The sequence below is a fragment of the Schistocerca gregaria genome, chromosome X (genome assembly GCF_023897955.1).
Source record: "Schistocerca gregaria isolate iqSchGreg1 chromosome X, iqSchGreg1.2, whole genome shotgun sequence".
In the NCBI taxonomy this organism is placed as follows: domain Eukaryota; kingdom Metazoa; phylum Arthropoda; class Insecta; order Orthoptera; family Acrididae; genus Schistocerca; species Schistocerca gregaria.
In genome coordinates, this window is record NC_064931.1 from 155,365,643 (window position 1) to 155,391,489 (window position 25,847).

Consider the following 25,847-nt stretch of genomic DNA (forward strand, 5'->3'; position numbering starts at 1 on the left):
CCGCCGGCAGTCGAAATATACCATCGGGTGATCATTGGTGGGTGGACGATGAAATGGACACGAGTGAGAGCCAACCGTAGCTTTATACTGAAATGTGTGTGTGAATTTGTATGTATGGGCAGAGTGGGATTTAGTGGTTCGGGTATATCTCCTCCTCAATGACCGATACTTTCACATACAATGTAACAACGAACAGCAGTAACAGATTTCAGAGTGATGCAAAATTCAGAGCGCACACAGACTTCCTATACACTAATAATGTAGACGTCGGGGCCGGCCGCTGTGGCTGAGCGGTTCTAGGCGCTTTAGTCTGGAACCGCTCGACCGCTACGGTCGCAGGTTCGAATCCTGCCTCGGGGATGTATGTGTGTGATGTCCTTAGGTTAGCGCTAGGTTTAAGTTGTTCTTAGTTCTAGAGGACTTATGACCTCACATGTTAAGTCCCATAGTGCTCAGAGCCGTTTTTGAACGCCGGGCTCTTGCAAGAAGTCTGCGTAGAACCGAACATGGCGGGATTTGTAGTCATAACGAACAACAGCAAAGAGGACCACACTGAAACTGTAATCCTTCTACTAGATGGTATCCATCACTCGAACATAATACGCCTGACAAATGGACGGGGCATATCCTGTTGAATCAGTGGCATTCAGACTGTCAATTTAACCGCACCATCCGGCAGTAACAGCCGAAAGGAAAGTTCTTACTTTTATAAAAGTGATGTACCTTATAATGGTCGCCCAATCGTTGATATTCCTATATTCGCACTATGTTGATAAATAATGAACGACAGCATAAGTGAACTTCAACTATTTATTGGCATGGTAGCCATCTTAACTCCGCTGACCACGTTGTCACAGTACAGAGTAACACTTCTATTACAACATATTTGCATTGTTTTTCCACATTCGACAATAACGTACACACTTTACAAAAGTTCTATCAAGACTGAGCTGACGACGCTTCTTGCTGCTTGTATTTATAACCTCGTCAAAGAACTACTAAGAAGAGATGTGGTTTATAAGTCAGGCATCCATCTGTTATCGTAATTTGTGCAATAAAGTTATTAATTTACATCGAGTGACATAATTTAACAGGTCATTAAAATGACAGGCAGATTTGTCAACTTGTCAGAACAATTCTTTGTTGCAAAAAGGCCGGTTGTCAAAGGTACATCTATTGACTTCTCTCATTTGCATATATCAGTAAATAACGTGAATTATTAAAAATTACAGCGGTTCTCGTTTAAAATAGATGTGTTTACGTGAATAGTGAGTGCAAACAGTTCTAGTGAATAAATAAGCTTCACTGGGTAATTTTTATTTAAAGAGATCCAAAATACGTAAGTTGACCAATATTATTCGTATTTCATATTAATTATTTCAGTTGAATATAGTGTTTTTACATAATGACATCTGCTGTATCAGTGTTCAAGTGATGTTAACTTTTGTGTGGGTCAGTTATTAATTATATTTTAATGGGGTGACTGTTTATGTAGACATGCTATGCATTCATTGCTAACATACACAATTACTTTTCTATTATCATAATTGCTAGTTAAACTGGTTGAATTAGGAGGGTATCGCATACTTCATTATAATAAAGCCTTTAATACGTTCCGTTACAACCTTTTTTAATTAGTGAATATGCCGCTAATACACTCCTGGAAATTGAAATAAGAACACCGTGAATTCATTGTCCCAGGAAGGGGAAACTTTATTGACACATTCCTGGGGTCAGATACATCACATGATCACACTGACAGAACCACAGGCACATAGACACAGGCAACAGAGCATGCACAATGTCGGCACTAGTACAGTGTATATCCACCTTTCGCAGCAATGCAGGCTGCTATTCTCCCATGGAGACGATCGTAGAGATGCTGGATGTAGTCCTGTGGAACGGCTTGCCATGCCATTTCCACCTGGCGCCTCAGTTGGACCAACGTTCGTCGTGGACGTGCAGACCGCGTGGGACGACAATTCATCCAGTCCCAAACATGCTCAATGGGGGACACATCCGGAGATCTTGCTGGCCAGGGTAGTTGACTTACAGCTTCTAGAGCACGTTGGGTGGCACGGCATACATGCGGACGTGCATTGTCCTGTTGGAACAGCAAGTTCCCTTGCCGGTCTAGGAATGGTAGAACGATGGGTTCGATGACGGTTTGGATGTACCGTGCACTATTCAGTGTCCCCTCGACGATCACCAGAGGTGTACGGCCAGTGTAGGAGATCGCTCCTCACACCATGATGCCGGGTGTTGGCCCTGTGTGCCTCGGTCATATGCAGTCCTGATTGTGGCGCTCACCTGCACGGCGCCAAACACGCATACGACCATCATTGGCACCAAGGCAGAAGCGACTCTCATAGCTGAAGACGACACGTCTCCATTCGTCCCTCCATTCACACCTGTCGCGACACCACTGGAGGCGGGTTGCACGATGTTGGGGCGTGAGCGGAAGACGGCCTAACGGTGTACGGGACCGTAGCCCAGCTTCATGGAGACGGTTGCGAATGGTCCTCGCCGATACCCCAGGAGCAACAGTGTCCCTAAATTGCTGGGAAGTGGCGGTGCGGTCCCCTACGGCACTGCGTAGGATCCTACGGTCTTGGCGTGCATCCGTGCGTCGCTGCGGTCCGGTCCCAGGTCGACGGGCACGTGCACCTTCCGCCGACCACTGGCGACAACATCGATGTACTGTGGAGACCTCATGCCCCACGTGTTGAGCAATTCGGCGGTACGTCCACCCGGCCTCCCGCATGCCCACTATACGCCCTCGCTCAAAGTCCGTCAACTGCACATATGGTTCACGTCCACGCTGTCGCGGCATGCTACCAGTGTTAAAGACTGCGATGGAGCTCCGTATGCCACGGCAAACTGGCTGACACTGACGGCGGCGGTGCACAAATGCTGCGCAGCTAGCGCCATTCGACGGCCAACACCGCGGTTCCTGGTGTGTCCGCTGTGCCGTGCGTGTGATCATTGCTTGTACAGCCCTCTCGCAGTGTCCGGAACAAGTATGGTGGGTCTGACACACCGGTGTCAATGTGTTCTTTTTTCCATTTCCAGGAGTGTAGTATCGTAGGGGGGGGGGATATTAACTGTGTTATCTCAGCAAAAGACCAAACACCGAACTTAATAAATGCACAGGACTCGACCACCACGTCTATATACTGAAACTGTTTAGCACCTGGAAAAAAATTCACGGGAACCGCATCGTATATAGACACAGAGCCTGAAATTCCGCCAGGAGGACAGACCGCATGTATGTCTCTGCCGCTGTCAGTCATAATGTAGTGAACAGCGACACAGCTCCAGTCGTCTTTTCTGACCAAAGTGCCCAGCAGCGTTACATGAACCTCCAACGCCCAGAAGTGTTTCGTGGTAGAGGCTACTGGAGATTTAACATCAGCCTGCTGCAAGACAAAACAGCTGGATGCAGACATCCAACGGGCATACGAGCAAGTAAAGCGCTCCAGAAACCAATACAAATCGACTGCTGAATGGTGGCTACACAGAGCCATACCAAAACTTAGATCTAAAGTAAAAAGTTACTTTTATCAGAAGTCCTATTGCGTCAAACAAACAATAGAATTTTATTTCACATGTCTCCATGAACTACACTACACCACCGACATCACAGCTGACGACACTTATCGCCGTATAAAGAAGTACAAGGCGAAAATTACGTACCCGTATAGCAAACAAATGCAAGGCACGATAACGCGATTCCAATCAAAGGACATCGGGTCAGCACACTTTACGAACATTGCAGCGGCAGAAAGTGAAGCTAATTGAAGAGGTTATTGATGGGATGGGGACTGTAGTTACAAGGCAAGGCGATACCTCATCGTAAGTGTATAACTACTAAAGAGAACTTTACGATAGGCAGGAGATCAGTGGGGCGCTTTGGACCGAAGTACTCAATGAAACAGTTTCCGTATTCAGAATGAGATTTTCACTCTGCAGTGTGCGCTGATATGAAACTTCCTGGCAGATTAAAACTGTGTGCCCGACCGAGACTCGAACTCGGGACCTTTGCCTTTCACGGGCAAGTGCTCTACCAACTGAGCTACCGAAGCACGACTCACGCCCGGTACTCACAGCTTTACTTCTGCCAGAAAGGCAAAGGTCCCGAGTTCGAGTCTCGGTCGGGCACACAGTTTTAATCTGCCAGGAAGTTTCAGTTTCCGTATTGTCTCGTGACGACAATGATACGCTTGACGCCCCATTCCGTGAGGGCGATGTAAAAAAGGCCGTGTCCAGAGCCACGAAACGAAAATCTTCTGGACGAGACGGAATTTTATCAACGCTACTGGAATATCTTGTCCCTGACATAATCTACTTGCTAATGAATTGTGACAGCTTGAATCTGTACCAGAGGAGCTCATTGAAGGCTTCGTTGTGCCTTTACCCAAAAAAAAGGGAACATCAAAAGATATATGAGTTGTGACCTATCTCCTTACCTAATTCAGACTTTAAAACAAGGACTGTTAAACAGCGAACGCAACCGGTGTTACACAAAATCCTAAGAAAACACCAATATGGTGCGGTACCTGCACGCAGTGTAATATCAGCTGCCTGTAATCTACGGGATGCCATCTGTACTCTAACGGACAATAAATCTGATTAAATCTGATTAAAGTGCTGACGAAGATGTGTTTCGGCCAACGTTTCGTCAAACTAATGCAGCACTTCATTTCCAGTGCCACATCACGTATCTTGATTAATGGCCAACTGTCTGACAAAATTATAATTAGCAGATCTTTCAGGAAGACTGTCCCCTATCAATGGCGTTGTACGTCATCGCGGTAGCACTATTACTTGTACGCATAACCCAGCGATCACTTGGAATCTACATCGGAACGGAGAAAGTAGCTTGCATTGCTTACGCTGACGACGTCTCCTTAGCAGTACGATCCATAGCAAATCTGATGAAAGTGGAGAACATCGTCAACGACTTCAACACGGTCACTGGTGCGAAGCTAAGCAAGAGAAAGACGACATTTCTCCATGTAGGAGGAGGCATTGGTGATGCTACCCATCTCGATTGGTGTGCAACGAGGGCACCACGGAGTCTACTGGGGTACAGAGTCAGACGCGTGTGCGACAAAAAACTGGACAGACATGGTGCAAAAAATCAGAGCCACAACGTGCGTTTTTTTTCTGACAGGGACATAGATCTCCTGCAAACAATACACCCAGTCAGAATATCTATAGGGAGCAGAATGTACTACCTAGGCCAAATCCTACCAGTCTCAAATCACCTAGCAGACAGTATACAGAAATTGTTCTGTTGGTATGTCCTCAGACGCCACGTCTTCAAAGTAAGCGCTGAAACTTTGGCCTTGTCAACCTCACTAGGAGAGATTGTTCTCATTAGTGCCACACATAAGTGTCAGACCTTACTTATCAACCGTATGCATAAAAATTGTACCGCAAAAAACAGAGAATCATTGATTACTTCATGGGGTTGAACGACTGTAGCAAAGAAAAATTCTATCTACAGCACGTCACTTGCAGTACTGTCAAGAAACCCATAATGCAGATTAGATCAGCATCTACTGGACATGATGGTATCACTATCCAGATGGTAAAACTTATTATTGACCAACTACTGTCCTCTACAACAGACATTTTCAACGATTCATTAATCACAAGTGTTTTCCCTGAGACCTGGAAACTGGGACAAATTAAGCCACTGCCTAAAAAGGACATAGCCACAGCACCCTCTGACCACCCCCCCATTTGCCTTCTTCCTGCACTATCAAAGGCCTTAGAATATATAGTTCATGACCAGCTCACCATCTACCTCACTACTAACAACTTACTAGACGAATACCAATCAGGTTTCCGTAAACATCGAAGCACAACATCTGCTCTGATAAAGGTGACAGATGACCTGAAACTTTCCATGGACAGACAAGAAGCGACTATCATTTGCTTGTTAGATTTCAGCAAAGCATTTGATACTGTCGACTTCGACATCTTACTGGCCAAACTTAGCGGTCTAAATTTCTCACCAAGTGCAGTGCAATGGTTTCGCTCATACATGACGTCTCGTCAGCAACGCGTCCTATCTGGGAATATAAAATCACAATGGCGGCAGTTAGTGTCAGGCGTTCCCCAAGGCTCAGTATTAGGTCCTACACTCTTCTCTCTGTATGTCAATGATGTGTCATCGGTTCTGACCTATTGCAAATACCATATGAATGCTGATGACCTTCAGTTGTATCTAAGTGCGAAACCAAGCAATCTCAAGAAAGCTATTGAAAATTTCAATACTGACCTCGATGCACTGTCAAAATGGGCACAGGACATAGGTCTAAAACTAAACCCATCTAAAACCCAAGCGGTACTTGTTGGTCACTCTAAGCTCATTAGGCCAAAACATCGGGAATCCGTACCACCTCTTATCCTAAATGGAACAAATATTAACTTATCTTTCTCAGCAAAAGGTTTGGAAGTAATAATAGATGAAAATCTAAATTGGACAGAGCACGTAACTGCAGTGTGCAAAAAAGCATCAGCATCCCTTCATGTCCTACAAAAATATAAAAAACTCTTCCCTTTCGATCTGAAAAAGAAATTAGTACAAACGCTTATACTACCAATCATTGACTACAGCGATATTATCCTACAAGGCATCTCTCAGGAAAATTCCCGATGAATGCCTGCGTCCGATATATCTGTGACGTTCGACTTTTTGATCACATTTCACCAGCATATGCAAAATTGTCCCGGCTGCGTGCAGACAAACGCAGAGATTTCCATACACTCTGTCTCATCTGCTGCCTTATAAATGTAAACTGTCCCTGATATCTCTCCTCGTCCCTAACGCTCATATCGGATCAACATGACAATGCAAAAATAATTTTGGTGAAGGTACTTCGTTCTCATATGCTGTTAACTGTTTTGCATTTAGCGTCTAGTTATACAAGGTGTGATTCAGAAGTTTCAAGATGATTCATTTCTGAAGAGAGAAACGCGCGCTGACTGGTTCCGCCAGGTGGTGGAAGTAAGGGGGGGGGGGGGGGGGTCTCAGGAAACGAACTGACGCTGCGACAGTTGCTTCCAGAATCCTGGAGAGTGCGCATTGCTTGCAGCGTCAGTGCGTGTCATTGGCTTCGATCTAGAAGTGGGAGAGGCGGAAATGGAGCAGCACTTGGAGCAGCGTTATGTAATTAAGTTTTGCATGCGACTGAACAAAAACGCCACGGAGACTCTCGGTATGATTCAAGAGGCCTTTAAGGAAGAAGCCATGTCCTGTGCAATGGTTTTCATGTGACACAAACGTTTCAAAGATGGTCGCGGGAATGTTGAAGACGACAACCGCTCTGGGAGGCCATCATTAAGCCGAACGCATCAAAATGTGGAGAGTGTGCAGGAACTTTTAAACAATGACCGTCGTCTTAGTGTGAGTGCTCTGCCGCATGAGGGATCGTGTGGTGTCACCGCCAGACACCACACTTGCTAGGTGGTAGCCTTTAAATCGGCCGCGGTCCGGTAGTATACGTCGGACCCGCGTGTCGCCACTATCAGTGATTGCAGACCGAGCGCCGCCACACGGCAGGTCTAGAGAGACTTCCTAGCACTCGCCCCAGTTGCACAGCCGACTTTGCTAGCGATGGTTCACTGACTTCTACGCTCTCATTTGCCGAGACGATAGTTAGCATAGCCTTCAGCTACGTTATTTGCTACGACCTAGCAAGGCGCCAGTATTCGTACTATTGATATTGTGAATCATGTACCATAAAGAGCGACGTTCTCCATGAATGGATTAAAGTTAAGTATTCCACCAGCTACGTCCGTTTTTCTCAATCCTAATTCCCTTGTCATGTTCCAGACCTCACGCCAGCCTGCGAGAGCTAAAACGCGTGCATTTCGGCCTCCTTTACTTACACGGTTGGCTCTCCTGCCAACCACAACAGATCGAGTCCGCCGCCTCCGCGCGGCGATCAAGGGCGATTGGATTTTCCACTACGACAACGCGCCCGCTCACACGTCGCGCGCCGCCGCCGAAGTTTTGGTCAAGTTCAACGTGACAACACTGCCAAAGCCACTCTACAAACCCCAACTTGGCTCCAAGTGATTTTTTTCTCTTCCCTCAAATCAAGACAAGCCTAAAAGGGAAGCGATTCGACTCCATCGACGCCACCCAGCAGGCTTTGACGACAGCCCCTGACAGCATGACGCATGGGGCCCTCCAGAAGGGCTACAAACAGTGGAAGACGCGCTGGCAGCGCTGTGTTGATGCTGAACGATCATATTTTGAAGAATTTTAGTCCGCTATACTTAAATGTCCAATAAATTTCTAGTTCTGAGTTACGTCTTGAAACTTTTGAATCATACCCTGTATGTTCACATATAAAGAAAATTTTCTTATAAAGTAAACTTAAGGTGCAGTTTGCACATTTAACTATTGGATACAGTACAAAAATATTTCCTTTGTGAACGTAGCACTTATTCTTTAAAAATATTGATTGGGTGCTTATTCATGTATGTATGTATTAAAATGTTCATATGTAATAAGAAAAGAAAAAAATCGATGAAATAAGGAAGTGCAAAAGTTTTCAGGGAAATTTTGGAATACAGACATACACAACTCGTTGAAAAATCAAATAAGTAGGAAGTGCAAGGAAGCTAAGACGCAATGATTGTATGCAAAATGTGAAAAAAACCGAAAAAGAAATGATTGTCAGAAGGACTGACTCAGCAATAGGAAAGTCAAAACGACCTTCGGTGAAAAGCAAGGATGGTAACATTAAGAGTGCAATGAGAATTCCACTGTTAAATGCAGAGGAGGGAGCAGATAGGTGCAAAGATTACATTGAAGGCCTCTATGAGGGAGAAGATTTGTGTGATGGGATAGAAGAAGAAACAGGAGGGGGTTTGGAAGACATATGGGATCCAGTATTAGAATCAGGATTTAAGAGAGCTTTGGAGGACTTGAGATCAAATAAGGTAGAAATGATAGCTAACATCCCATAAGAATTTCTAAAATCATTGCGGGAAGTAGCAGCAAAATGACTGTTCGCGTTGTTGTGTACAATGTATGTGTCTGGCAACATACATACCATCTGACTTTCGCAAAAATACCATCCACACAATTTCGAAGACTGCAAGAGCTGAGAGGTGCGAGAACTATCGCAAAATCCGCTTAACATCTCATGCACCCAACTTGCTGACAGGAATAATGTACAGAAGAATAGAAAAGAAAACTGACGATGTGTCAAATGACGATGAGTTTGGCTTCAGGAAAGGTAAAGGCACCAGAGAGGCAATTGTGACATTGCGGTTGATAATGGAAGCAAGACTAAAGAAATATCAAGACACCTTCATAGGATTTGTCGACCTTGAAAATGCGTTCGACAATGTAACATGGTGCAAGATATTATAAATCCTGAGAAAATTGGGGTAAGCAATCATGAGAGACGGGTAATATCAATATGTACAAGAGCCAAAAGGGAATACAAAGACAGGGATGTAGTCATTCGCCACTACTGTTCGATCTGTACATCGAAGAAGTCATGATGAAAAGGTTCAGGACTGGAATTAAAATTCAGGGTGAAAGGATAGCAATGATAAGATTCGCTGATGATGTTTTTGTCTTGAATGAAAATGAAAAAGAATAAGAATGACGTGGTCTGCTGAATGGAATTAACAGTCTAATGGGTACAGAATATGGACTGAGAGTAAATCGAAGAAAGACGAAAGTAATGAGAAGTAACAGAAATGAGAACATCGAGAAACTTCAGGAACGATGGTCATGAAATAGATGAAGTTAAGGAATTCCGCTAACTAGGCAGCAAAATCACCGATGATGAACGGAGCAAGGACGACACCAGAAGCGAACTAGCACTGGCTGAAAGGGCATTCCTGACCAAGAGAAAGCTACTAGTAACTAACGTAGGGCTTAATTTGAGGAAGAAATTTCTGAGAACGTACATTTGGAGCACAGCATTGTATGGTAGTGAAACATGGACTATGAGAAAACAGGGCAGAAGAAGCTTTTTAGAGGTGGTGCTACAGACGAATGTTGAAAATTAGGTGGAGTGATAAGGTAAGAAATGAGGAGGTTCTGCGCAGAATCGGAGAGGAAAGGAATATGTGGAAAACACTGACAAGGAGAAGGGGCAGGATGATAGGACATTTGTTAAGACATCAGGAAATGACTTTCATGGTACTAGAGGGAGCTGTAGACGGCGAAAACTGTAGAGGAAGACAGAGATTGGAATACATCCAGCAAATAATTGAGGACGTAGGTTGCAAGTGCTACTCTGAGATGAAGAGGATGGCACATGAGAGGAATTCGTGGCGGGTTGCATCAAACCAGTCAGAAGACTGATTACTCAAATGATTAGCTGTATCATTATCTATTTCTGTTATCAGTTTTATATCAATGACATGATTACTATGTACACTGACATCGGCTTATGTGTTGTTGTTGTGGTATTCAGTCTGTGATTGGTTTGATACAGCTCTCCATGCTACTCTATCCTGTGCAAGCTTCTTCATCTCCCAGTGCCAACTGCAACCTACATCCTTCTGAATCTGCTTAGTGTATTCATCTCTTGGTCTCCCTCTACGATTTTTACCCTCCACGCTGGCCACCAATACAAAATTGGTGATCCCTTGATGCCTCAGAACATGTCCTACCAACCGATCGATCCCTTCTTCTAGTCAAGTTGTACCACAAACTTCTCTTCTCCCCAATCCTATTCAGTACCTCCTCATTAGTTATGTGATATACCCATCTAATCTTCAGCATTCTTCTATAGCACCACATTTCGAAAGCTTCTATTCTCTTCTTGTCCAAACTATTTATCGTCCACGTTTCACTTCCATACATGGCCACACTCCATACAAATACCTTCAGAAATGTCTTCCTGACAGTTAAATCTATATTCGATGTTAACAGATTTCTCTTCTTCAGAAACTCTTTCGTTGCCATTGCCAGTCTACATTTTATATCCTCTCTACTTCGAACATCATCAGTTATTTTGCTCCCCAAATAGCAAAACTCATTTACTGCTTTAAGTGTCTCATTTACTAATCTAATTCCCTCAGCATCACCCGACTTAATTCGACTACATTCCATTATCCTCGTTTTGCTTTTGTTGATGTTCATCTTATACCCTCCTTTCAAGTCACTGTCCATTCCGTTCAACTACTCTTCCAAGTCCTTTGCTGTCTTTGACAGAATTAGAATGTCATCGGCGAACCTCAAAGTTTTTATTCCTTCTCCGTGGATTTTAATACCTACACCGAACTTTTCTTTTGTTTCCTTTACTGGTTGCTCAGTATAAAGATTGAATAACATCGGGGATAGGCTACAACCCTGTCTCACTCCCTTCCCAACCACTGCTTCCCTTTCATGTCCTACGACTCTTATAACTGCCATCTGGTTTCTGTATAAATTGTAAATAGCCTTTCGCTCCTGTATTTTACCCCTGCCACCTTCATAATTTGAAAGAGAGTATTCCAGTCAACATTGTCAAACGATTTCTTTAAGTCTACAAATGCTAGAAACGTAGATTTGCCTTTCCTTAATCTAGCTTCTAAGATAAGTCGTAGGGTCAGTATTGCCTCACGTGTTCCAATATTTCTACGGAATCCACACGGATCTTCCCCGAGGCATTTACTTGTTATCCTGAAATTTTGCATAACATTAAGCAAATGAATTCTAATGTGGTTTCTCTTATTATTTAGATTTGCGCAAGTTTGTATACCATTTTAGTATATCATTAGTCCTTCTGTTTTAATGAAAAGGCTTGTAACATTACGCCGTGTGAAAGAACTTGTATCTGTGGAGCTTTGTTTTTATTTTTATGTAATTTGTCTCTTTTACTCTATTTATTTCATTACAAAAATTGCAATTTTGAATGTTTATTGTTTTGTGTGTTTTGGTACGTGCCTTATGTTGTGTGCATCAATATTCAGCAAGCAAGCTCTTCATTGTGTACTCAGGCCAATTTAGGGTCAGTTGAATTCCGCATTCCCACGCCAACGAGATCGAAATCCTCAGATCACGTCGAACTAGAGGTTTGCATCAGATCTCTAATGCTAAATTGTGGCAGGAGTAAATGCATCGGGACACAGCTCAGTTGTCATTTCTTATGAGTAATGCAGTCATGGACTGTGCGGCTGGTCCCGGCGGGGGTTCGAATCCTCCCTGTGTGTGTGTTTGTTCTTAGGATAATTTAGGTTAAGTAGTGTGTAAGCTTAGGGACTGATGACCTTAGCAGTTAAGTCCCATAAGATTTGACACACATTTGGACATTTGTCTTATGAGTAAGCTTCTAGTTGGTACATTAGAACGAAGTGTGTTGGTTTTCCTAATCCCGTCAAGTTTTATCATGCAACTTAATAACACATAAGATAATGAGTTTGTGTTTGTGTTTGGAAGTGGCATATCTCAACAGAGTGAAAGTCGATTAAAAGGAAAACGATTTGAAACTGCAATAACTCAGGAGAACTCGCTCTTTAAGAGACTTTGGTGCGCCAAAGATGTGCCCATGTTGTAATCTCGACTCGCACCAATATGCGCCAGTCCTTCTTATGGTGAAAAAGTTCGCCAAAGTGGTGTTTTTATTGTTGCAGTAGTTGTATGCTGTTGTAGCGATGCACAGTGGAGCTGACTTATATGATGACGAATCTAAGTGACCCCGAGAAAGAAAGTAACTCCATAGAAATGATGCCTGCTAAAGAAAGGATTAAAGAATAGAGGATCCTTTGGACCAATGTGAGCAAGGAAACATCTGCATTGAATACAGGGAGTGTCCAACAATGGTTTTTTAAATTATTTTATTATAATATGATAACTTATATGTGGAAAGTCTAAGAGATCTTATTTCGACTGTGTTCTTGACAATAAATGTGAATGTAATGTGTGGAAAATCTATGTGTGGCTTTCATGTTGACAGATAACTTGTTACCAACTGGTCTGTTTGAAAGACGTTAGAGACGCTGAACCTTGGTGGAATGTAATGAATCTTACTTGCGCGATAGAGCATAAATAGAGATCTTGGTAACCAAATAATCTGCTGATCTGAGCATAGGCGAGTCAGTTCTTTGATGCTACGAAAAGGAAGGTGAGTTTACAGGCAAGTAAAGTAAAGTAAATTCAGGTAGAGTATTTTGGTTATATTATTCAATGTAGTAAGATATGCCATGCCTATCAATTGCGTAAGTGAAGGATACTTAGAATATTTGGCCTTCCAGTAATGGCGTTATTAAGTACACAAACACGTGTTACTTCTGTTTAGCCACTTATACTGTTTAGCACTTAGAAATGTTCGACAGATGGCGCTTCATCTGATCATTAATTATGATTTCAATTATGAAAGATCTTATGTCAATAACAGATTGGAAATATGTGGAAAACTGAAGACAATCAAGGGACTTCCTTAATTATCATGCATATGCGAGAACATAAACGTAAGATGGTGAATGCTGGTTACCAACGAGGGTAATTTGGTTTAGTGGTGATGGCAGAATACCAGTTTCTTGAATGAAAATTCCCCACGACCTAGAATACCTTACCAGTTCACCTCAAGCCTGAAATTTACTGTACATGAGTTATTTTTTGCTGATTTAATGTTTGAGTCTTTCTCGATGTTAGTGCAATAAGCACGGAGATCGGTGCCATATTAGCAACAACTGTTTATGTAAAGTATTTATGTATGTTTGTTGTTTCTGCCTCTGTCATGTATAAAGTCATTTAATGAGGGAACTAAGCTACCCTTGAGTTTTTATTTCAGTAATATTAAGTTTTGTATATTGTTTCCTCCCATTTTGTAAAGCCATTCAAAAGGACGTAATTCACTTTGCATTTGTGTAAACTATCTGAAGATTGTAAAAGATATTGGTTTTTTTAATTAATATTTTTGTTATCATGGTAAACTTCAGTGATATGTGGCTATGACTTTTATACTGAAGCGCTAGAGATACTGGTATAGGCATGCGTATTCAAATACAGAGATATGTAAACAAGCAGAATACGGTTGCCAACGCCTATAAAAGACAACAAATGTCAGGCACAATTGTTAGATCCGTTATTGCTGCTAAAATGGCAGGTTATCAAAATTGAAGTGAGTTTGAACGCACGAGCGATGTGACACATTCCCGAGGTTTCGATGAAGTGGGGATTTTCCCGTACGACCATTTCAGGAGTGTACGGTGAATATCAGGAATCAGGTAAAACATCAAATCTCCGACATCGTTGCTGCCCAAAAGATATCCTGCAAGGACAAAAATGTTTCAAATGGCTCTGAGCAATGTGGGACTTTATATCTGAGGTCATCAGTCCCCTAGAACTTAGAACTACTTAAACCTAACTAACCTAAGGACATCACTCACATCCATGCCCGAGGCAGGATTCGAACCCGCGTCCGTAGCGGTAGTGCGGTTCCAGACTGGAGCGCCTAGAACCGCTCGGCCACAGTGGCCGGCCCTGCAAGGACAGGACCAACGTCGACTGAAGAGAATCGCTCAACGTGACAGAAGTGCAACCCTTCTTCCAATTACTGCAAATTTCAATACTGGCCGATCAGCAAGTGTCGGCGTGCGAACCATTCAACGAAATATCATCGATATGGGCTTTTGGGGCCGAGGGCCCACTCGTGTGTCCTTGATGGCTACACGACACAAAGCCTTACGCCTGGCCTAGGCCCGTCAACACCGACATTGGACTGTTGATATTTGGAAAATACTGCCTGGTCGGACGATTATCGATTCAAATTGTACATTGTATCGAGCGGATGGACATGTACAGGTATGGAGATAACCTCATGAATCCATGGATCCCTGATACATTTAGATACGACTCTGACAGTCACACGTACATAAGCATCCTGTCTGATCACCTGTATCCATTCGTGTCTAATGTGCATTCCGACGATCTTGGGCGTTTCCAGCAGGACAATGCGACACCCCACTCGTCCAGAATTGCTAATGAGTGGCTCCAGGAACACTCTTTTGACTTTAAAGATGCCTTGCAATGTGCTGTTCAGAAGAGATCTCCACCCTCTGATACTGTCACGGATTTATGGACAGCCCTGCAGGATTCATGGTGTCAACTCCCTCCAGCATTACTTCAGACATTAGTAGAGTCCATGCCACGTCGTGCTGCGGCACTTCTGCGTGTTGTCGGGGGCCCCGCACGATATGAGGTAGGTCTACCAGTTTCTTAAGCTCTTCAGTGTACTATTCAATATGTACTAGAAGTTTGCGCAAGGTTGTTAAATTAAGCTTGTGTCCAGATGTCTGTTTGTTATGAGAGGCTCTTGCGGGACAAGGGGCGACAAGGCGCCTTACGGCAGCTGAATAGCGCTGAGTCGTGGGCGCGTTATCTGCTCAGAACAAGCCCTTGTCGCTGCCGGCATGCAACACGGCCGCAGGGATACGGCTGGGACGGGCTCCGCCGCAGGTGGTATTCGTGAAGGAGTCGAAGCAACTGACACTGGCGCACGTCAGCAGCTGTGACGTCAGAGCGCACCGCAAAGGTCAGCGGCCATGGGCTGCTATCCGGAGCCACCTCTAGGGCGTGGCCAGCCAACCACACATATTGGAATAATTGTGAGAGAGTCCACGTCGGTGCAGGGCATTAGTCTATTCACACGCGCGCCAGTCAGTATGTAAAGCTGACGCAGGATGGCTCTGAGCACTATGGGACTTAACTTCTGAGGTCATGAGTCCCCTAGAACTTAGAACTACTTAAACCTAACTGACCTAAGGACATCACACACATCCATGCCCGAGGCAGGATTCGAACCTGCGACCGTAGCGGTCGCGCGATTCCAGACTGAAGCGCCTAGAAACGCTCGGCCACACCGGCCGGCTTCGGAACTGTTCGTGCAATCGTTTAATGCTCTGTGCTGTAGGAGGATCCACACCGTACCTAGTACGAAAGTCGCACTGAACAGATATTACTGACCCGCACTGCTCTAAACGGAGAACACAAAAAGTTTTGTGTTGTCCCGACACCATTTTTACTAGAACTGAAGTGGGCGCACACTGCCGCTGTTACCTAGGGGGAACCTTTAAAACTCGAGGGTTTGTTCTTTTCAATAGTACGTTTTTCACGCACATATCTCAAATAACATAATATCGGGTGATCAAAAAGTCAGTATAAATTTGAAAACTGAATAAATCACGGAATAATGTAGATACAGAGGTACAAATTGACACACATGATTGGAATGACATGGGGTTTTATTAGAACCAAAAAAATACAAAAGTTCACAAAATGTTCGACAGATGGCGCTTCATCTGATCAGAATTGCAATAAGTAGCATAACAATGTAAGAGAAAGCAAAGATGATGTTCTTTACAGGAAATGCTCAATATGTCCACCATTATTGCTCAACAATAGCTGTAGTCGGGGAATAATGTTGTGAACATACAGATATACAAATCCGTCTGTAGACGTGCCCCCATTGAGAACGACATGCTGTGTTCTGTTTTCTAAAAACTCTTCAATCCAGCCACACAGCTGATCTGATATTCCGTTGGCTCTAACTTTGTTTATCAGGCGACAGTGCGGAACTGTATTGAACGCCTTCCGGAAGTAAAGGAAAATGACATCTACCTGGGAGCCTGTATCTAATATTTTCTGGGTCTCATGAACAAATAAAGCGAGTTGGGTCTCACACGACCGCTGTTTCCGGAATTCATGTTGATTCCTACAGAGTAGATTCTGGGTTTCCAGAAATGACATGATACGCGAGCAAAAAACATGTTCTAAAATTCTACAACAGATCGATGTCAGAGATTCACGCCGTTATATCGTTTGCTAGAAGTTTTTATTTGTTGTTCATTTGTGCAAAATGATTTTCTGTTGCCGTAACAGTGTAATGTTGGTTCATTAGTTACATAATTTTAGGCCTTTTCTTTGTATGATGTACTTGGGCACGTGTTGGCGTCATTTGTTGCATGCCTGCTAAAGTGCAGTTGAACTATAATGTCGTATCTTTTCGATCGTGTTCTACACTCATTTAAAGCCAATGGCCACAACTACAGTAAATTTGTGGAGTAATTTTATTTAATTTTCAGTGTTTCTTTCAAGATTTGTGACTGAGCACATGTTCACGCCTTTTGCCTTATGCGAGCCTACTATGTCTGTGATTGTGTTTTGTTGTTACCACATTGCATTAAAAAGTAAAGTGAATTTGAAATCTTTCGCGGAGTAGTAATTTTGTGGGGGTATGTTAGTTTATTTGTGCAGTTTTCTTTGTGTGTTGTGTTCAACCATACAGAACGTGGGTGGCCTCTCTTAGATTATACACTGTCTATTGCTACCTCAATTTGATGTTAAGGGCCCTGCAAACTTAATTATGAGAATACGAGCTATGTCAGTGTTTTCTTGTGAGTATTTTACTTATTTTATAGTGTTTTTTTCTGCCTAGTTTATGACCACATGTCATATTAGTTGCGTTACACAAAAGTTAAGGTCCCCTTCTGCAATCCTGTGTAAAAAATTGTAGTGTCAATCCACATTATTTCAGATACAATTACAGTCAGTGATTAATTTTAGCCAGGATGCTTGGTAATTTCAGAGATTGTTTCGACACGACCAGTGTGTGTTTAAGAATTCCACCCACCTCACATTTCCCGTAGTTTTGTACTATTTTAATATTTTTCCTGCCTTAAAGTAAACTTTTGCATCAGATCTTGCCCGATTTTCGTGGTATAGCCAGCTGTAATACTTGTTCCACTGCCTAGATTTAGCTATGTGCTCACATGTTGCACCAAAGATAATAAATAGGTGATGTGCTGTTTACTTTGGAAAGTAAATTTCGTATGTGTTGCTTAATTAGAGGTTTCAATCTACTGTTAATGAACCAAACAGTTCATTAATATGCATGCACTTGATAACTACGCAGAAATTTTCTCACCATTTTCAAGTAGATCTCGGTCCACGCCCCATGTTGTCCTAACTGCATGTGCACATAGTTGAATTGGTGTGTACAGTGTAATTCAGTGAATCTTTCATTTTCCTATTCATTCCTTTTCATTATTTTTCAAGAGAAGGAACGTGTGACCATGATAATATACTTAGTGAGACGATTGCTGGTAAATTATGCAATTATATCGTGAAGTTATGTCAGAACTTTGTAGACTATGTTGCATGGAAAGCATTATAAATTTTGTAGTTACTGTTTTGCCAGTTTTTGGATAAATAAATGAAGTTACCAGCAAAATAAATGTCGTCAATTGCTGAAACCTCCTTTGCCTAATCCTGATGAATCTAATTTCACTCCAGAATTTAAACGATTGGCACAATTATTGAATTAATAGTTGCAACAGAGTTCAATGAATAAGTTAATGAATGAACCTACATCAACGCCAGTGATAAGATTGCAAGTTCCCGCTACATTTACGTGTTGCTTCACGGTAACTAGCCCCATTATGTCATCCGTTGTGACTGTAATTAATTTGTTCGACAAATTTAGTAAAAGGACGATGTTGACCTCTGTTTATAATAGTTATTGGATTTTTTCCAAGAACAATTGAAGTCGAGTTCTTAACCACGAGGTAAAACGTGTAGCGAGACAAAGAGTGAGCCCATAAATAAAACATCATTGAATCACTTACATGGAAGAACCACGCGGTAATCTCACAGTATGTTGTTATGCACATGCCTTAAATTTTATATACACTGACGGAAAGAAAATCGCAGCACAAGGAAAGAGCTATGCGACGTAAACGAAAGTTGCTGGGTGTGTTTCTACATCCGAAAGACGTCAATTCAAATTATCCGCCAGTCGCATAAGAATGGCGCTACTAGCGCCACTATGAGGATGCAGATCTGTTTTGCTTTACAAACACGCTCTAACGGTCGTGAGCATTACTTGACTTTGAGACTGAATATGGTGAGTTGGCGTTCGTCAAGAATGCCTTTAAGGCGACAGAGGTACCATTATCAACGCCTGGCTGAGTTTGAACGAGGTCGTGTAATAGGGCTACGAGAAGCTGTATGTTCCTTCTGCTTAATTGCAGAAAGACTTGGCAAGAATGTAGCCATTGTTCCGTTTTGTCAGCAGCGATCATGAGAATGTACGGTCGCAAGACGTCTGAGCGCCAGTGGCCACATGATACACTACTGGCCATTAAAATTGCTACACTAAGAAGAAATGCAGATGATAAAGTGTATTCATTGGACAAATATATTATGCTAGAACTGACATGTGATTACATTTCACACAATTTCGGTGCACAGATCCTGAGAAATCAGTACTTAGAACAACCACCTCTGGCCGTAATAATTACCTTCATACTCCTGGGCATTGTGTCAAACGGAGCTTTGATGGCATGTACAGGTACAGCTGCCCATGCAGATTCAACACGATACCACAGTTCATCAAGAGTAGTGACTGGCGTATAGTGACTAGCCAGTTGCTCGGCCACCATTGACCAGACGTTTTCAATTGGTGAGGGATCTGGAGAATGTGCTGGCTAGGGTAGCAGTCGAACATTTTCTGTATACAGAAAGGCCCGTACAGGACCTACAACATACGGTCGTGCATTATCCTGCTGAAATGTACGGTTTCGCAGGGATCGAATGAAGGGTGGAGGCACGGGTCGTAACACATCTGAAATGTAACGTCCACTGTTCAAAGTCTCTTCAATGCGAACAAGAGGTGACCGAGACGTGTAACCAATGGCACCCCATACCATCACGCCGGGTGATACGCCAGTATGTCGATGACGAATACACGCTTCCAGTATGCGTTCACCGCGATGTCGCCAAACACGGATGCGACCATCATGCTGCTGTAAACAGAACATGGATTCATCCGAAGAAAATGACGTTTTACCATTCGTGCAGCCAGATTCGTCGTTGAGTACACCATCGGAGGCGCTCCTGTTTGTGATGCAGCGTCAAGGGTAACTGCAGCCACGGTCTCCGAGCTGATAGTCCATGCTGCTGCAAACGTCGTCGAACTGTTCGTGCAGATGGTTGTTGTCTTGCACACGTCCCCATCTGTTGACTCAGGGATCGAGACGTGGCTGCACGATCCGATACAGCCATGCGGATAAGATGCCTGTCATCTCGACTGCTAGTGATACGAGGCCATTGGGATCGAGCAGGCGTTCCTTATTACCCTCCTGAACCCAAAGATTCCATATTCTGCTAACACTCATTGGATCTCGACCAACGCGAGCAGCAATGTCGCGATACGATAAAGGGCAATCACGATAGGCTACAATCCGACCTTTGTCATAGTCGGAAACGTGATGGTATGCATTTCTCCTCCTTACACGAGGCATCACAACAACGTTTCACCAGGCAAGGCCGGTCAACTGCTGTTTGCGTATGAGAAATCGGTTGGAAACTCTCCTGATGTCAGCACGTTGTAGGTGTCGCCACCGGCGCCAACCTTGTGTGAATGCTGTGAAAAGCTAATCATTTGCATATCACAGCATCTGTTGGTTAAATTTCGTGCTGTAGAAATTTTAATGGCCATTAATGTTCTATCTAGAGGCAAGAACATCATGTTTGGCATGTGGCTCTGGCATATCTTGCTGCATTACAGCAGCAGTGTGAGCAGCATTTGGCATCACAATGACCCAATTGACTGTTATAAAGTGGTTACCCCAAGGACGGCTCCCAGCCAGACGTCCTATAGCGTGCATTTCATTGATCCCAAACCGCGGCCTCTTGCGACTTCAGTGGTGTCATCCGAGAGTTCATTGGAGGACAGGGTGGAGGTCCCTTGTGTTTTCTGATGAAAGCTGGTTCTGATTCGGTGCCCGTGATGGCTGCGCGTTGGTTAGAAGCAGGCCAGCTGAGGGCCTGCAAGCTATCTGTGTGTGCTAGACACCACCTACACCTGGAGGTTGCGATTTCATACAACAGTAGGAGCACTCTCGTGGTTCTCTCACGCGTCTTGACTGTAAATCTGTACGTCAATCTGGTGATTCGACCTGTTGTGCAGCCATTCATAATAGCATTCTAGGGCGTGTTATCCAACAGGATAAAGCTCTCCGATACAGCACTGTTGTAAACCAAAATGCCAAGAAATTCTAGTCATATAGGGGCTGTTAATGGCACCTAAGTTGGAGGATTACAGAAGTGTCAGATTCCACATGTCTACTTTGACCCATGACATCATCAATATGGTGGAAATGCTTTTCTAAGCATCTCCAATACGGCGCCTATGTCGTCACTACATATACACTGCTATATTCAGTTTATTCAGTATTCAGTTTATTCACCATTGACCACTTACAGGAGAATAGGTCTGAACATTAAATATACAATTAGCAGTAACTTTACAGTAAAGTTTTTACAATTTAATTCCAATTCTTTTAGGAATGTACATATATACTAATGTCAATGATGAGGGAACTAAGTACATGTGGGGTCCCACAAGGTTCCATTTTAGTGCCCTTACTTTTTCTTGTGTATATCGACGGCCTTTCATCAGTAACATTACTGGATGCCAAGTTCATTTTGTTTGCCGATGATACAAACATTGCAATAAATAGCAAATCAAGTGTAGTCTTAGAAACATCGACTAATAAAATATTTGTGGACATTAATCACTGGTTCCTAGCCGATTCTTTGTCACTAAACTTTGAAAAAACACGCTACATGCAGTTCAGAACTTGTAAAGGGTGTCCCATGAATATATGCCTAACTTATGATGACAAACAAATAGAAGAAGTGGACAGTGTTGAATTCTTGGGATTACAGCTTGATAATAAATTCAACTGGAAGAAGCACACCACAGAACTGCTGAAGCGTCTTCACAAATCTCTATTTGCAATTCGAATTGTCAGACATAGGGGATATAAAAATGGAAAAGCTGGCATACTATGCTTACATTCATTCCATAATGTCATATGGGATTATTTTTTGGGGTAATTCATCAAGCCAAGCTGAAGCTTTCCGGGCACAAAAACGTTCAGTAAGAGTTATATGTGGTATGAACTCAAGAGCATCTTGCAGAAGCCTGTTTAGGAAACTAGGGATACTAACTACTGCTTCCCAATATATTTATTCCTGAATGAAATTTGTCATTAAAAATATATCACTTTTTCGAACCAACAGGTCAATTCATGGAATCAATACTAGAAATAAGAATAATCCTCACAAGGATTTAAAGTCACTTAGTGTTGTACAAAAAGGTGTGCATTATTCAGGAACACACATTTTCAATAACTTGCCAGCAGCCATAAAAAGCTTAACAACCAACGAAATTCAGTTTAAGAGAAGCCTCAAGGATTTATTGGTGGCCAACTCCTTCTACTCCATTCATGAATTTCTCAGTAGAACCACAGTAGAACCAACTGATTTGTGTGTGTCTAATATATATATATATATATATATATATATATATATATATATATATATATATATATATAACTTCTTCACAATTTCCGTACAGTAACGTGTTCATTGTAAATAAGTATTCTAGTGTTCTACAGAACATTGCCTTGACACCGGTCATCCTATGGAATACAACAACACGGAGATTCTGGCTTGCACGTCCAGCTATTGGGATAGTGTTATTAAGGAAGCTGTTGAAATCAGGCTATCAAGCAACCTTATTAACAGAGATGGTGGATTTTGTTTAAATGGTGCTTGGAATCCGGCTCTCTCTCTCATCAAAAAACAGAGGGACAGAATTAATGCTACCTCACCTGTTGATTAATAGTAACTATCGATATTTCTGATGTTGGTTATCTTTGGTTTTGTTGACACTTGTTCTGTGTGTAGTGTCTTCCTTGATTCTCCTCTGTGAACCTAGGTATAAAATTTGCTAGCACATTTTTGCTTCCTTGCATTTGTGCCTTGAGAATGGCAGGGTGTGCTCCTGTCGAAATATCGGCGGTGTTCGACGACGCCATCCGGCAGCAAACCCGTAAGTTATTTGAACATTCGATTCTCCGGGAAAAGTTTAGGTCTCACAAGTATTATAGTAGTTGTATTACACGTTTATTACCTTCTAAATAAATAAAAACCTTTTTTATTTTAAATTCAGTGCATTAGTATTTGTAAAATGATTCTTTTATATAGTGTTAATTAAAAAAATGACAGTCATTCCACTTGGAACCTGTGGAATGGTACATTAGCTTATTTCTTTGCGTTGTAAATATTTGTCATGTATTATTGTTTTTCAGACATGCTCTACATCTGGGAGGACCTCCTCACTACTGATCAATTGGAATGAAAGTAAATCTAATCTAATCTAATCTGTAGACATCTTGCCTTGGCGTGCTCGAACACCAGATATGTCTCCAATCGAGCACATATGAGACATCATCGGATGACAACTCCAGTGTCATCCACAACCAGCATTAACAATCCCTGTATTGACTGACCAAGTGCAACAGGCAGGGAACTTCGTCCCACAATCTGATATGCGGCACCTGTGCAACATAATGGATGCACGTTTCCATGCTTGCATTCAGCGTTCTGGCAGTTACTCCGGTTATTAACTGCACCAGCATTTCACATGTGCAATAGTTTATCTCGTGCTTACATTAACCTGTGATCTTGCAATGTTAATGACTTAAATATATTACCTAGATAAATGTATTCTGGAAATTTCAGTACTCTAAATGAATAATTTTTTGGTGCTGTAGGTGGTTTATCGTCAGTGTACAATCAGTGCTATGTATTTGAATATGTGACAACGTAATTTCATGTGTCTATTAAAATGGTTACCAGACATCATGTTTATATTCATAAAAGGATGAATGAGTTAAATTTTAAAAAATGGTTATCAAGCGAGAGTGAATGATTAACTGATGTTTTAAGAAAGAGAGTGATGAAGTTTGATTCACCCTAAGCCATTACTGGGCGAATAACTAAGAAAATTAATAATCCATTGTTTTTGTAAAGTCAGTAAGTGTGAATGGTGGTTAAGACAAGAACAGAAATTGTAATTTTAACTGAAAAGAGGAAAGACTCACGTTGTGTGCTGAATGGATATCATATGTTTAACTAAATGGAATCAACCTTTTATGCCAGCAACAAAAAAAGTGAGTGTGTGATGACGTATTACAACAGTAAGGAATATAATAAAAGATGTGTACCCTTGAAAAAGCCCAATCCTTCAACAAACAGTCAGTGCCAGAGACGAGTTCACAATCCTAATTTCGCGTTAGGACAATTTTCTTTGATGCACTTATTCTATAAAAAGTTTCGAGTGTAATCACAAGTGCATAAATCTGAAACGAGTAGGGATGGGTAATGTTACGTGAAAGTTTTTTTACCAAACAGAAGCCCTAAGTTATGTAAAACCAGTAAGAAAGAGTCAAATTGATTGGAATAAATAAACTCCACCAGACAATGTAATGCGAAATAGAACTAGTGACTGCAAACACATCAGTACTTAAATTACGATTTCCTTGCATTTATAGATGAATGAGGAGCTACTGTCGAAGCAGGTTGGATTCCACTCAGAATGGGGAACGTAGTGTAGGGCCATAAAGTCACAAGGCGTCAACCCCCTCCCCATTTCCCAACGTCGCCACTCGCCCCCTTGTGACGGGAAGCACGAGGTAGGTATAATGTTACGCTGAGCTGTGCGTTGTGGAACGAGAGTAAGACAGAAAGCCGCTTTGGAATAGAGGTAGACAATTCAGATTATATCTGAAGGCTGCCTGTTTTTCATGAGTGTGTCTATGGGATACGTGCCGCTTAATAGGAAGTGTCCTGGAAGAACTTCTATTGTAGAGGGAATCAGCGGGAAGTCAGTCTTCAATGAAAAACACGGGCTGTTGGATACATTTTTGTGCTCCAAGACTAACAAGTTTTTAACTGGTTAACCACCCGAAATATGAGTAAGGGAAGCATCTAGTAAGACAACATCTTACTGTATGTCACTATCAAGAATTAGTATTCAGCCAATCCGAATTATACAATACCGAAAAACACAAGTTTTCCTTGCTGGAAGCTCTCTGCCTATTGTTACTTTACTTCTACACTTCACTTCTAGAGGACTTCTCGAACAGGTCCTCACCACATCCAGGCTCCATTAGAACTTCTGCTCGTCTGGCACGAGAAGCTCTCATCTGGCTTAATTGAACTTAGATACCGTCAAGGTAGAACTATTGCTACTGAGCCAGTGACTGATTTTGTAGCCACTTCAGCCACAACTTACGCATTACGAGTACGGTGGGATCCTGCTGCAGCAGCAAAGCGAACTTTACGGAAAGGCGTAGTTTCCGTAACGATATTAAAAAACTCCAATTTCCATTTTCCCGTAACGATATTAAATAATTCTGATCTCCATTTTCAAGGTTTATTTCTACTTACAAGTTCAACATGCTTTCTACTCCGGCAATATATGAACATGCATATCCTTCTTTAGTATTTTCTATTTCTATGCCCGAGCGAGGTGCCGTAGTCGTTAGCACACTGGACTCGCATTCGGGAGGACGACGGTTCAATCCCGCGGCTGTCCATTCTGATTTAGGTTTTCCGTGATTTCTCTAAATCGCTTCAGGAAAATGCTTGGATGTTTCCTTTGCCAGGGCACGGCCGACTTCCTTCCCCATCCTTCCCCAATCCCATGAGACCGATGACCTCGCTGTTTAGTCTCTTCCCCCAAATCAACCAAACCCCTATCTCTATGCACTAACCCATGGAAGTCTTGTATGACTCCTGTGAATGTAAATGTTCTGTCCAGAAAAGAGTTCACTTGTATCGTATTTCCAAATTTCCAATGAAAGTTTGCCAAGACTTAAGTGATTACTAAGCGCAGTTTTTGTAAATTTTATAACGTACATGTAATAAACTGTGTGCATTCAGATCATTGTTTTTGTAGTCACATAAATTCCTTTATCACTGATTTATCGTCGGTGATTTACTTGTCAGATATTAC

The 25,847-nt window shown here is 42.4% G+C and overlaps 1 non-coding gene across 1 annotated transcript; it reads right to left on the minus strand.

Annotated features, from left to right (window-relative positions):
• Positions 1 to 4,011: 4,011 nt before the first annotated feature.
• Trnas-uga (transfer RNA serine (anticodon UGA)) lies at positions 4,012 to 4,086 on the minus strand. The gene has a single exon. It is a non-coding gene; the product is annotated as a tRNA-Ser (tRNA).
• Positions 4,087 to 25,847: the final 21,761 nt, after the last annotated feature.